This window comes from Salmo salar, chromosome ssa15 (assembly GCF_905237065.1).
Source record: "Salmo salar chromosome ssa15, Ssal_v3.1, whole genome shotgun sequence".
Classification (NCBI taxonomy): Eukaryota; Metazoa; Chordata; class Actinopteri; order Salmoniformes; family Salmonidae; genus Salmo; species Salmo salar.
Genome location: NC_059456.1, coordinates 72,258,294 through 72,270,455, shown reverse-complemented (window position 1 = coordinate 72,270,455; position 12,162 = coordinate 72,258,294). Strand labels below are relative to the sequence as shown.

At 41.4% G+C, this 12,162-nt stretch overlaps 1 long non-coding RNA gene across 1 annotated transcript; it reads left to right on the top strand.

Annotated features, from left to right (window-relative positions):
- The first annotated feature begins 6,691 nt into the window (after nucleotides 1-6,691).
- Nucleotides 6,692-7,922, top strand: LOC123727134 (uncharacterized). The gene is made up of 2 exons (XR_006759085.1): nucleotides 6,692-6,908; nucleotides 7,122-7,922. It is a non-coding gene; the product is annotated as an uncharacterized lncRNA (long non-coding RNA).
- The last annotated feature ends 4,240 nt before the right edge of the window (nucleotides 7,923-12,162 follow it).

Below are 12,162 nucleotides of genomic sequence, written 5' to 3'. Positions count from 1 at the left end.
ACACTGCCTGGTATAGAGGTCCTGGATGGCAGGAAGCTTGGCCCCAGGGATGTACTGGGCCGTATGCACTACCCTCTGTACTACCCTCTGTACCCTCTGTACGTACGCACTACCCTCTGTTGCGGTCGGAGGCCGAGCAGTTTCCATACCAGGCGGTGATGCAACCAGTCAGGATGCTCTCGATGGTGCAGCTGTATAACTTTTTGAGGATCTGAGGACCCATGCCAAATCTTTTCAGTCTCCTGAGGGGGAATAGGCTTTATCGTGCCCTCTTCACGACTGTCTTGGTGTGTTTGGACCTTGATAGTTCGTTGGTGATGTGGACACCAAGGAACTTGAAGCTCTCAATCTGCTCCAATACAGCCCCATTGATGAGAATGGAGGCGTGCTCGGCCCTCCTTTTCCTGTAGTCCACGATCATCTCACCCATTGAGCCTGTTTGGGATGCTCTGGATCGACTTGTACGACAGTGTGTCCCAGTTCCCGCCAATATCCAGCAACTTGGCACAGCCATTGAAGAGGAGTGGGACAAAATTCTGCAGGCCAAAATCATCAGCCCAATCAACTCTATGCAAAGAAGTTGTCTTGCGCTGCATGAGGCAAATGATGGTCACACCAGATACTGCTGGTTTTCTGATCCACGCCCCCCTACTTTTTTTTAAAGGTAACTGTGACCAACAGATGCATATCTGAAATGTAACTCAGTAAAATCTTTGAAACTGTTGCATGTTCTGTATATATTTTTGTTCAGTGCATTTGGAACAGCATGCAGAACAAACTCGCTCTTCGTAAAGATAACACATCTACAGAGAGTCTAGACCACACTGAGACAGTAACTACTCTCAGGTGAGTAGAGTGGAATTTTTTATTTGGCAAATCTTCCAATATACAATTGAACATAATATAATCTACGGGCATATCAAAGTTCCAGAGTGGGATCTCTGCTAGTTTTAAGGTTATGGCCCATTTTATACAGAGAAATTGGCATAGTCGGCAATGTAACCAATCACAGCCCTCCTTTTACTTGTATCATTGCACATCCTGCAAATCACCAGCAGAGGGCGACAATTTTGGATCCAATTACACATTCACTGTTGGTAATGCTTGGAAATTGGATCATAACTCTAAAAGTAGTAGCAGAGATCCCAGTGGAACTTTGATGTGCCTTAGAGTATATTATGTTCATCAATCTATTGAAAAATGACCTAACTTAAAACATCTATATTTTGAATATTCATGTTTACATTTTTCAATATTCATAAATGAATGTCAATTTTTGGGGGAGAAATCAAAATACTACTCATATTACCAGAGCAAGCAGTAAAGCTTCATATGACACCAATTTTTCCTTTGTAGCACCTACAAATGAAACACTATGGAGTGTTAAAGGAGGCCTGGGTAAAGTCAAAATGTCATAAATATGCTAACTTTGTTCAATTATTTATCAATAATGCGTTTAGATACAAATGTCAAATATAGGTCAACAATCCTACCTCCGAAGGACTATTCTATAGATTACATTTCGTGAAAATCCCAAAAGTCATGTTTTTTTTTGTCTGGGTTTCGTGAGGAATCATTTAAATGGTCTCGACATATCATGATACATTTCGTTTTCAAAGTGAATTATACCAGAGATACTGTATATAATGACGAGATGGTCTTGTCTCCGCCGTCATTTTTCCAAAGGCTGGGAGGCACGCAGTCTGCTTATCGCTGCTTTCCCGTGTGGACAGATTTTGATGGGAGTGGACCCTCTCGCTTCACCTCTTTCTCTCTGATTATACTGACTCATGACATGACTCATGATTAAAGCTGACTCATTCCTGGATGTCATTTCATGGATTCTATTTTATTGTGTTTCAGAAATGGAGCTCCCCTGTAGTCTTCTGTCTGTAGATCAGTTCCTTTGCTCTATATGTCTGGATGTGTTCAATGAGCTAGTCTCCATTGCATGTGGACACAACTTTTGCATGGCCTGTATCAGCAGATACTGGGACACCACTGACCTGTGTCAATGTCCACCGTGTAAGCAGGCATTCTACAGAATACCAGAGCTAAAACTCAATACAGCATTCAGAGATCTTTTAGATCATTTTAAGAAGAGGAGAGCCAGAGATAGAGATCAGTCCCCTACCGAGCCCGGAGAAGTGGTCTGTGAAGTCTGCATAGTGAGGAAGCTCAAAGCCCTAAAGTCTTGCCTGCAATGTCTCACGTCTTACTTTGAGGCTCACCTGCAGCCTCATGAGATAGCCCCTGTCCTGAAAAGACACATATCTGATACACCCTGTGGAGAACCTGGAAGACCGGATGTGTAAGAAGCACAACATATTTGTGGAGCTGTTCTGCGAGACGAACCAGATGTGTGTGTGTCAGTTCTGCACTGTGACAGACCACAGGACTCACCACACTGTCCCTCTACTACAGGAATAGTGCCGAGATAGGAAGGTACAAGCGCAGCAGAGGATCCAGGTGTGAATGCAGAAAGTTTAGGAGATCCAACACTCAGAAAAAAGCAGCAAGAAAGATGCAGAGAGAAAGCTAGCAGACAGTGTGCAGGTCTTCACTGCTCTAGTGTGGACCATTGAGAGAATCCAGAGGGAATTCATTGAAATGGTTGAGGAGAAGCAGAAAGCATCAGAGGCAGTCTGAAGGGCTCATCAAAGAGCTGGAGATGGAAATCAATGACACACTGAGCTGCAGCAGCTCTCAGACACTGAGTACCTCCTCCAGAGTTCCCCATCCCTCTGTACCCTTCCACGCACGAGGACTGGTCTGAGATCAGGATTCACGGAAGTCTGAATGAGAGGAGAGTGAGGCAGGGTCTTTCTCTGCTGGAGGAGACTCTTCATAAAGATATAGAGAAGTTAAGAAGTTGTGTGATGATCCTGAGCTGAAGTGGATTCAGCAGTGGTCAGTGGATGTGGCTCTGAACCCTGACACAGCGAATTATTATCTCATCCTGTCTGAGGACGGAAAACAAGTGAGAAATGGGAACACACAGAAGGAATTCCCTGACAATTCCAAGAGGATTAAATGTTACCTGTCTGTTCTGGGAAAGGAGGGCTTAAGTTCTCCTCGGGAAGATACTACTGTGAGGTGCAGGTGAAGGTGAAAGTGCATGGAGGTTCGGAGTGGCCAAAGAGTACATCATCCGGAAGTTCTTTTTTTTTACTTAGCCCTGAGTGTATGATGCTGGACTGTGAGATTGAGTGATGGCAGTGCTTTCCACAAGCACAAGAAAAAGTAGCCAGCCAGGCTCCCCCGGGCTTGGGTGGTGTAATTATTTTTTGGGGAGCCTCTGATACATTGTAATGCTAGATTGTATTTTCAACCAGCAACTATTAGGTAATAACACTTATCAAAAATGTTCACACTTTTACAGTGTTAGTTTCAACAGCTGTCGTACAGTTTGATAAAAAACACAGGGAAAACGTAATTTTCGCTGCACTGGGCCTTTAAAGAAGCTGGTGTTAATCATGGGCTTTGCTACACAGAAAGCAGCAGTTGACTACTCCATTCTCAACACTTTTATTAAATCAGTAAACCTAGATCAATATCTTTGAGAATACCGTATAAGTATCATTATCTTTTAAAACAATTCAATCTGTTTTATTTTATCATATTTTGGACCAGAGTGAGGCTATCGCTCCACGAGCCTACCTATTGTTCCTGCAGTGAGGAAGATTCACCATCTTCATTGAATGTTTTCATAATTTATCTACAGATAATGGCTAAAAAGCCTAACAGTATGTCAATTAGGGAACCGAGAGCTCTCTTACCTATGTGATTCGGTAGGCTACTGACAAGTCACTAATTTTAATGTCCCCGAGAGGCAGTCCTAATGGGCTTCATATCGAAAATACAAACACGCTCTTTAGTTTACTTATCCCGATGTGATACTATGGACATACCACTACGTTGTATGATTTATGAATGGCAAAGGTATGATATTTGACGTTATTCAGTCAGTTCGACACCTTTTATATCATAATCAAGCTTGCTCTTCGTAAATTAAAACACAGTAAATAGCCTATGCGCCACCGCTGCATATAAACTTTTTTCTACTGGCCCGAACAAAATTTTACTGGCCCAGACATGGTGTAGTTGTTAAATGCATTGGGTTTACGCAGGACCTATTGGTTGGCATGCTTTCTCTCTATGTTCAGCTATTACTAGGCTACATTTTGTTATTATGGTATATTAAAAAGCTGTGTAATATAATTAATTTAGCAATGTAAGTCATTACTCTATTCTTTAGAATAGCATTGTATTAATTGCATACATTTTTTGTTTCTGAAGTATGTCATTTTGAGAGTATTGTAAAATAGGATGCTGCGCATTTAAGACAAACTTTCCAAAAGAGATATGACATGGCTACAGTAGGCTAGCCAAGACAAATAGCATAGCCATGGAAAGTAGGGGTCCTGAGGGTGCAGTTTCTTGGACAAAAAAATTGTGGACTAGACCTTTATTACTAATGTAGAGAAAAATACTCCTCAACAACCGTAGCACACAACACACATACCCAGTTACCGAGAGGCAGGACAGACAGCAGACTGTCAACCCAGCAGTATTTCCATGTCATTGCTCACTTTGTGACTGACAGGCGCCTGTCCTATCAATAGATTGCTAGAAGATGCATATCTTTCATTCTAGCGGGAGAGGACTTTTTTCTGACTAGCGAATTGAAAAGTAGCCTAGATAATCTAAATGAAAAGAGTACCCAGCTGAAAATGACTCTGTAGTCGGCTGGATGGGGATACGTATGAGGCCAACACTTCTGGGGCTTCGTCAAGAAAAGGGTGATGGGGGTGAAGGTGAGGGTGTTTGTGGATTATGAGAAGGGTATGGTCTCCTTTTCTCCTTTCTCTTACTGTAATTCCCACCCAATTTCCGGGCTACCCAAGAGTGAATGTTTTAATAAAATAAACAGAACAAGAACCTCGAACAATGCATGGACATGAAACAGAAACAATAACGCCTGGGGAAGGAACCAAAGAGAGTGACATCTATAGGGAAGGTAATCAAGGAGGTGATGCAAGTCCAGGTGAGTGTCATGAGGCGCTGGAGTGCGTGACAATGGTGACAGGGGTGCGGGATAATGAGAAGCCTGATGACCTAGAGGCCGGGGAGAGGGAGCACACATGACTGTAACCCCTCCCCGACGCGCGGCTCCGGCCGCAGGACACCGACCAAGATGATGATCCCGGAATCAGGAGCGGACCGGTCACCTCTGTGAGACGCGGGAACCTGTCAATCCGGTTGAGGCGCAGGAGCATGGCGACCAAGAGCGCCAGAGAGAGAGCATACGTGGCAGTACCCCCTCCCCGGCGCGTTCGGCTCCAGCCGCAGGGTGCCAACCCAAGGGACAATCCAGGGGATCAGGAGCGGACCGGTCACCCATTGAACCTGACAGACCGGCTGAGGCATGAGAGCCTGATGAGCTGGTGGAAGCAGGGGAGCCTGACGAGCCGGCAAAGACATGAAAGCCCGACGAGTCGGCTGAGGCAGGGGAGCCAGGCGATCCGGCGGCGGCATGAAAGCCCGACGAGCCGGCAGGGGAGGCTGGCGATCTGGCTGAGGCATGAGAGCCTGTACCGGCTCCCGCATCCGACGTCTTTACTCTGACAAAAACATTTTTTATTAAAATGCGTGTGACGATGATGACCGGTGTGCGGGATAATGAGCAGCCTGATGACCTAGAGGCCGGAGAGTGAGCACACGTGACATAGATGGTAGATGTTCATGCTCCCCTGTCCTCAGTGATTCTCTCCTGTGATTCTCTCCTCAGAACAATGGGACAGAATGTAGTTTTATAACCCAGCCCTAGCCTGTGGTTGACCAATTATAATTCCTTGCAATAAAACTGGGCCAATGGCCAAATAACAAGTATCCTATTTCAGGTTCAATGTATAAACAATTTTGATCAATGAGAACTTGCCATGTAGCTATGAGTCCCGGACTGAAATTCCTCCTATGTCTCTGACCCATTGATCAATACTTCCCTATTACAGAAAAAACACTATTTCCATTGATCATTAGTAATCTATTGACCTCTCGTCCTCTGCATTGTGCATTTATTAAAAACATATTCTTACATTATGTACATTTAATATTTCTTATTAAATTTTCAATACATTTGCTAAAATTTCTAAAAACATGTTTTTACTTTGTCGTTAGATGGGTGAAAAAAAATCATATTTAATAAATTTTAAATGAAGGCTGTAACACAACAAAATCTGGGATAAGTCAAGGGGTATGAATATTTTCTGAAGGCACTGTATAGCTTACATACATTCTCATAGTCTTATTTTTATTAATTGTGTGTTTTTGTTCTACTTTACTTTATTTGATAGTACTACTGATATTGATTACTGCATTACTGGGAAAGAGCTTGCAAGAAAGGCATTTCACTGTACTTGTGCACTTGACAATAAAACTTGAAACTCCTTTTATGATGTGAAGGCCAGGTCTCATATTTACTCTTTCACAGGCTAAGCCTTCATTTACTGCATTCCAAACACTTAACAGACACACCCTATCCCCTCAGCCCTCAAATTAAGTGGACTCTTCTGATGACGTATCATTACGTCTGACGAGTATACACTTGCAGAGCAAGGGGCGAGGGAGGAAGGAATGATTTTTAAATGGACCGCCCTTGCCCGGAAATTCGTCACTCGTTCATCCCGTGGTGATTGTGTTTTCAGCCACCGGTAGCTTATGGCTGCTTTATATGCGCTACAGTCAATTTGGATTGCATGTCTACTTATATTAAGTATATCATTATTCATATACGCTTACTGTATGATAGCTATAAAATTAAGGGGCTTACGTTGCAAACTTCCCTAACTTCCCTTCCATTTGAACCGACAAGAAATACGGGATTGCCCCAAGGGCATAAGGCGAGGGTAAGTGGACGAGGGTGTGTCTTTTATGACTTTGAAACGCAGCCACTGAGAAGCTCTATCCATACTTCAGCCCTGGTGTTTATACTTCTGCTAAAAACACAGCCCCATTGGTCATTTCTCTTATCAATCACACAGACTGAATTAGTCCAGGGGGACTAAGTTTGAGTACTTAAGAAATTGACCCCTCCTTCTTTCTTTTGTAAAATAAATCAGTGATCTGCGATTGGAAGATTGGTGAGAGCAATGACATGGACACCATCCACTTACAGATCAGTGATTACCTCCAGGAAGTACAGCACATGGATGCTTTATGCCGCATGTAATTCATTGGAGACACAATGGTTATGAATCATTTTATTGAGATATAATCTATCATGTGATTGTAAGATGTTCTCAATGTGTTATCAAATACATTTCTCATTACTTATAATGCCAGCCTGTCACGCCCTGACCTGAGAGAGACGGTTTATTTCTCTATTTTGTTAGGTCAGGGTGTGTGGTGGGCATTCTATGTTTTGTATTTCTCTGTGTTGGGCCGAGTATGGTTCCTAATCAGAGGCGGCTGTCTATCGTTGTCTATCGTTAGGAATCATACTTAGGCAGCCTTTTCCCACCTGTGTTTTGTGGGTAGTTATTTTCTGTTTTGTATTTCGTTACCTGATTGAACTGTTTGGCTTTTCGGTGTGTTTCTTTGTTCTAGTGTTTTCATTGTTTAATAAATATAATGAACACTTACCACGCTGTGCTTTGGTCCCCTCTCTACGACAGCCGTAACACAGCCACTATGAGTGTTCTCTATGTTCTTGCTCTCAGCTGTAAAGTTATTCAGTAAATGTTCATATTCTTCTTGCTCTCTGAAAAAAATATATATTATTATTGGAAAAATGGTGCACAGTATTTTCATGTATGTTCATGTACATTGTATTCTCTCTATCCAATGTATAGCACATACTGATTTGTATTTGTTGTAATCATCATTCCTTGCCCTTACCAGTAAAGTTTGTGAGAAGGTCATGGTAACTTTGTCTGTGTCCGTTGAAAATTACTGTAATTTTCTCTCCAATGACAGATGTCTGACTACTATCTTGAACTCATGCCAGTAACAAAGTTACACGTTATTTAATCTATGGTCACTCTCATGCTCTCATACATTTTGAATCTGAAAATCCGATTGAACTATCAGGACCCTGAATTATTTTTATATAGGACACTGAAAATATGGAATGTATTGTTGGAGGAAAATAGTTTTATTTGCACACAGCAAGAATGACACAGAAAGGATATACAGTACACCTAAGAGCATGCTAGGTGAAATTACTGGTCTTTGTGGCCCATTACATGACATTGAATCTGCCCTCGTTAGGATATATTATGTACATTTCACTCAAAAGGATGCAATTAGTCAAATTAGTGTTCATGCCCTCTGTTTGAGCAGATCCCCACATTAAAAAATACTATAGTATACTATTGTCATCCCCTGATCTGTTTCACCTGTCTTTGGCTTGTCTCCACCCCCCTCTAGGTGTCGCCCATCTTCCCCATTATCCCCAGTGTATTTATACCTGTGCTCTCTGTTTGTCTGTTGCCAGTTCATCTTGTCTCGTCAAGCCTACCAGCGTTTTTCCCGTACTCCTGTTTTTTCTCTAGTCCCTGTTTTCCCGGTTTTGACTATTCTGCCTGCCCTGACCCTGCCTGCCATTCTGTACCTTTCGGACTCTGCTCTGGACTACGGACCTCTGCCTGCCCTTGACCTATCGTGTGCCTGCCCTCTGTTTTTGTCATAAAATGTGTTACTTCGAACTGTCTGCATCTGTGTCTTCTCCTGAGCCATGATAACTATGGTATAAATAGTATTAACTGTAGTGTTTTTGTGGACATGACTGTAGTACAGTTTACTATAGTATACATACAGTATAGTAATTACTGTAGTGTTTTTGCAGACTAGTATACTGTAGTATTTACTGTAGTGTTTTTGCAGACATTACTGTGTTATTTACTATAGTGTTTTTGTTTTATTATCTTTGACATAGCAAAAATAGCAACAACAAAAAAAACTTACAAAAAAAGATTACAGTTTTGAAACTGCAGTAAAAGTGCAGCAACTGAAGTCGACTATGGTATTTTGGACACAGTAATTGCAGAAGAACTACAATAACAGAATAGTTGTATTGCACTCTAACTACAGTGTACTGCAGTTACACTGCACCCTGACTGCTATTTTTTTGTAAGGGCAGTGGGGGCTTTCTCCTTGAGGAAACCTACTGGACAAAATACTCAATGAGCAAATTTACCATAACCTGTAGGTAGGAAGGACTGAGGTCTGAACTGATACAGTAGTTCAGAGCTTCTGCTCTTTTCTATAAACTGCAGGGAACACAATACTGTGTATGGTCTATACATGACAAGTAGGTTTCTCACTTATGGGTGGCACAAATTGGGATATTGGAGAGGGGAATGGGCAGGGTTTATGCAAATTAAATACTCAACTCAACTCAACTCTGGACCTCGAAGCCAGTTCCATTGCATTTTTCCATTGTTCCCCTCTAATCAGGGACTGAATTAGACCTGGGACACCAGGTGTGTGCAATAAATGATCAGGTAGAACAGAAAATCAGCAGGCTCCGGACCTTGTAAAGTAAGAGTTGAGTACCCCTGGTATATACTATAGTAAGTACTGTAGTGTTTTTGTGGACTGTAGTGTTTTTGAAGACATTACAGAAATATTTACTGTAGTGTTTTTGCAGTCTGTACTATACTGTAGTATTTACTATAGTATTTTACATAATGCTATAAAATTATATAGTAAATACTACAAATGAATGAGGGATACTACAGTGTGTAGTATAGTATTCTACATCATAGTACAGCCTCTGAGTATCACAGAAACACAACACTTGTGTTTCTGTGATATAACAAAAATAACATTTTATACAAATTGCTATGGATGAAATTGATCAAAATAACTGTACGAAACATGAAAAACATACAAAAACATGTTTTTAAACATCAATTTTGACAAAAAATTTGTGATTTCCTTTAAATATATTACCCAAGTTGGAAAAACATACATACTGTATTATATTGAACTATGTATTTGATAAAAGCTAATAAAAAATAAAATGCCTTAACCCTAAAAGCAGCAACATATTGCATAACGTTTTTCCAGTGTTACCCACCAGCTAAAAGTAGAACCTAACAAGGAATGATTTTGTCGAACATTTTTGCCAGAGGTTAAACCACATAAGAAGAGGATCAAAGTGTATTCAAGTTGGGCCTGAGGTGAACTGAAGTATCAAACTGATGTTCAGCTCCAATGAATGTCTCTTCTCAGAACTGGTTCTTGTTGTGTAAGTAACGATGTGATGTCATCACATATGTGTATGTTGCATAGTGGACCATTGGAGGGCGATGTCACCATAGGTTGTGTGGTGATGTGAGAGGATTGGTAGAGGAGCTCTTTATTCACTAGAACAAGCTCTACTATGATTATTGATTGGATATTATTTCCGGAATCTTCATCGATGTTATTAAACAAATCAAATAACTACACCAATCATTTACCGGAATTAAACACAGTGGTAAAAGGCACAATCTGTCCCCAAATACTGTTGGAGATTGGCAAGATAATGAATTGACTGTTCAGGCTTACAATAGGGCACTTTAGGATGCATTTCATGTTTTTCCAGAAATACCAATCCACAAACATTAACAACTACAAGAGGTTTTATAGCATAAGACATGTGGGTTGGGTGCAATAACTACTGTCCTACTGACTTATGATAAGAATCCCTCTTGTAAGTGTACTGCAGCAACCTAATGGAAAGCCCTGTCTCCTTAAAGAAGAAGTTCAGTATTCTCTCAGTAATGATGCAGAAAAATGTATCCATGCTTTTGTCACTTCTAGGTTAGACTACTGCAATGCTCTACTTTCCGGCTACCTGGATAAAGCACTAAATAAACTTCAGTGCTAAACACGCCTGCTAGAATCTTGACCAGAACCAAAACATTTGATCATATTACCCCAGTGCTAGCCTCTCTACACTGGCTTACTGTTAAGGCTAGGACTGATTTCAAGGCTTTACTGCTAACCTACAAAGCATTACATGGGCTTGCTCCTACCTATCTTTCCGATTTGGTCCTGCCGTACTTACCTACACGTACACGAGACAGCAAGACCGGTAGAGATACTCTGAATGATCGGCTATGAAAAGCCAACTGACATTTACTCCTGAGGTGCTGACCTGTTACACCCTCTACAACCACTGTGACTACTATTATTTGACCCCGCTGGTCATCTATGAACATTTGAACATTGAACACCCTATTCTGTTATAATCTCCACCCGGCACAGCCAGAAGAGGACTGGCCACCCCTCATAGCCTGGTTCCTCTTTGGGTTTCTTTCTTAGGTTCCGGCCTTTCTAGGGAGCTTTTCCTAGTCACCTTGCTTCTACACCCGCATTGCTTGCTGTTTAGGGTTTTAGGCTGGGTTTCTGTACAGCACTTTGTGACATCAGCTGATGTAAGAAGGGCTTTATAAATACATTTGATTGATTTATTGATATTCTCATTCACTTTCAATTATTTGCATTGGGGTAAAAAAAAAACTGGCTTATTTACATTGCACTTTACATTACATGTTTTGCTAACAGTGGCTAAAGGAGGCTGAAGTTTGTAATGGCTGTTTTAAGAAAAACAAATCATGGCCCATAGACTACTTTTACGGTAAGGAACCATCTAACCTCAAGTTGTAAAATACTGAAATACAGTATGTGTCACATTAAGGAAAATATCTTTACCAATATCTTGCTCGTCTGCTTTATGGTTTACATTTAAATCAAATTCAATTTAGGGTGGGCAAAGCCCAATTCAGCACCCTCTTAGAGCCGGCCCTGGATGTGATTTCTGAACAATGTGTGTGTTTTCCAATGCAGAAGAAAAGTTTAACTTTCCTGAGCGGCTGCAAAGGACACTAGCTAAACTGCTGAACAATCAAAAATGCCAACCAATTAGTTGACACAATCTGTCACATTCAGTCCTTTCTTTATTCCAACCCTGGTTTTTAGGGATTATGTTTACACGTGCAGTATAAAATAAATTGCATTGTCCAGGGAACTCCCCCAGCCCACCTGTCACGTCCTGACCCCTGTAAGAGGTAATTTGCCATAGTAGAGCGGTCAGCGCGTGACAGGTGGTTTGTTTTGTAGGTATTTGGGGTTTTCTGTTTCTATGTGGGTTTTTTCTAGTATACTATT